This window comes from Peromyscus leucopus, chromosome 16_21 (assembly GCF_004664715.2).
Source record: "Peromyscus leucopus breed LL Stock chromosome 16_21, UCI_PerLeu_2.1, whole genome shotgun sequence".
Lineage (NCBI taxonomy): Eukaryota > Metazoa > Chordata > Mammalia > Rodentia > Cricetidae > Peromyscus > Peromyscus leucopus.
In genome coordinates, this window is record NC_051084.1 from 18,325,942 (window position 1) to 18,328,715 (window position 2,774).

Consider the following 2,774-nt stretch of genomic DNA (forward strand, 5'->3'; position numbering starts at 1 on the left):
TCATTTGTCTGCTCTTCTGGGCCATTTTGGGAAGAAAAAGGGAAAATAACAAAATCATAAGTAATGGGGCAATCATCTCTGGCCACACTTAGTTTGGAATCTCAGAAATGCTGGGAGCTCCGTGCCGTGACCTTACCCGGTGACGAGGCCACCTTCCTTCTGGAAATGCCGTGGCTTTCGGGTGAGAAGCTGCTGTTCGCTCACACCCCTTCCCCCCGATACACACTTGAAGAAAAAGAAAGCTGCAGGAGCACAGTCCCCGGGCTCCCAGAGAGTCTGAGCTCAGTTGGCTGCTGCTGCCCGGTTCCCACAGCCCCAAGAGTCCTCACACCATCACGCCACCCAGAAATAGTGCAGGATGCCACAGCAGCCGAGGTGGGCGTCTGCTGTGGGTCACTGACACGGAGCAGGGTGGTGAGTGTGACGAAGGGCAGGCTGTTCTGTAGGTAGGACTTGCATCACTGAGTGACATGTGGGAAGGCTTGCTTGCATGACTCTTTGGAGAAGTTGAAAAGACCCATCTGCTCACCCAGACAGAGAGGGCACTGATGCACCAAAGAGAGAACTCCATTTGAGTCCCAGCTTGGTGAGCCCGTGAGCTTCTTGGGGTTATTTATGGGAGCGGGGGGACTCAGGCAGCACAAGGGGTGTGGTCCCACGCCAGTCCATTGTCTACTCTTATATGGCGATCGTTATCAGAGGAGAGGAAGGGCCCTGTGAAGATCTGCTGAAGGATGTGAGCCCCAGTGGTGAGCCTCCCTCTTCCTTCCACAAGGGAATTTTAATACACGCTATCTCCTGGGGTCGCATGCCGGTGATCACAGCTGCTCTGCTCCAAGAAGGCAATGGTCACATCCACCTAGAGGGGACAGCTACACCACTCTGCTTAAACCCTTAGATTCCAAGGACTGGCATTGCAGGGGCTGCTGCCCAAGAAGTCAACTGGCTGGACCTGCAATGGGAAATTTTCATTGTGGGGGAGAGGATGAGATGATCTCTCTCCTCCCACATCCCGAACGTCCACCCAAAGCAGAGGGACAGTGATGGAGCAAAAGGGATGAGGGCTGGTACTGGGTTTGGTGGAGCCCATGCTTACAATGCTGCAACATCCAGGCCGAAACCTGGAATACTGATGGTGGATCGAGGGCTCTGGGGCAAGCGGAAGTGCTGAGGTGAGGCAGCCAGGACAGTGGAAGTCAACAGGACAGCTTCATTCTGTCCCAGTGAGGCAGACTGCCCACAGGGGTGCACAGTGGGTCACCACTAGATGCCTCCTCAAGCTCCGGAGACTGCCCATGACACTGTGAGTGTAGGTTGTGACTTTCTTAGGAGCAGAGGCCAAGCTCTGCCATATCTGTTTACTAGGTCTTGGCTCCTCAGCAGGCCCTCCTGTTGCACGAATTCTAAAAGGTCTTATAATAAAAACCCGGAGCCAGACATCAGGGTGAAAGCTGAAGGATCAGAGAAGCAGAGCAAGACACAGCTGTCACCTCTTACCTCACCAGCTCCTCAGCCTGACAGAGCCTCTGCAAGAGAGTGAGTTCCTGTCTCTGCCTGCCTTATATTCCTTTCTCTGCCCAGCCATATCACTTCCTCTCTTAACCTTCCTAGTGCTGGGATTAAAGGTGTGTGATCCCAAGTGCTGGAGTTAAATGTGTATGCCACCACTGCCTGGCCGTTTCTCATTTAGAATGGATTCATCTCCGGTAGCCCAGAGTAGTCTTGAATTTATAGAGATCCAGATGAATCTCTGCCTCTGCCTCCCAAGTGCTAGGATTAAAGGCATGTGACACCACTGCCTGACCTCTGTGGCTAACTCTGTGGCGGGCTCTGTCCTCAGATCTTCAGGTAAGCTTTATTTCTTATATTACAAACATATCACCACACCCTCCTAGTAGAGGCACTGGCTGTTTGCATTTGGAGGGGTTGGCTGCGTTTGGAGAAGGTGGCTCTGGATTGGTCCTGGTCACACAACGAGAGCAGCCGAATCTGGATGCCACTATCTGACCATCATCACTCTTCTGAGTGTTGCTGGTCAGGGTGAGAAAGATCTAGAACACACAGTGCTTCTCTGGGCCATAGAAATACTACAGGACCCAGCATACACCGGACTAGACTGGGAAACTGGGGGAGAGATGGCAGCTGAAAATCCCTAGTCTTTTAAGTTTAGGTTGAAGTTCAGAAAACCCTCAGAATAAATGTGAAGAAAACCAGCCAAAGTTCACCACAGTCAAAGCTTCAAAACTCGATGGTGCAAAGCTCCAGTATCCGGGCAAACCCAGCTCCCTGGGGCCTGGGCGATAATCCACCGACTGGGGCCCCCCACGGCAGCAGGCTGGCATCCTGAAGATGCTGAGAGAGAGGAAGCCCCCGCCTTCCCATGACCCTCCTGACCTTCCAGAACAGAGAGGAAGGAAGCTATTTACGAGACAGGCAGCAGGACTTGTCCACAGTCAACCTGCGTGGCGGGAATGTGTGGAAAACCCCTAGGAGGAGAAAAAGTCTCTCACACACGGGAGAGTGCACGGGACACCAGCAGAGGCCGCAAGAAGATGGTCTCCTCCTTCAGCTTACATGCCAGGAGCCTTAGAAAATAAAATCTTTTCGTATTTTATTTTTATTTTCTTTTTTTGAGATAGAGTCTCAGTATGTAACCCTGGCTGGCCTGGAACTTGCTATGTAGACCAGGCTGGCCTTGAACTCATGGAGATTTGCCTGTCTCTGCCTTCCAAATGCTGGGATTAAAGGCATGTGCCACTATAATAAAAAATGAA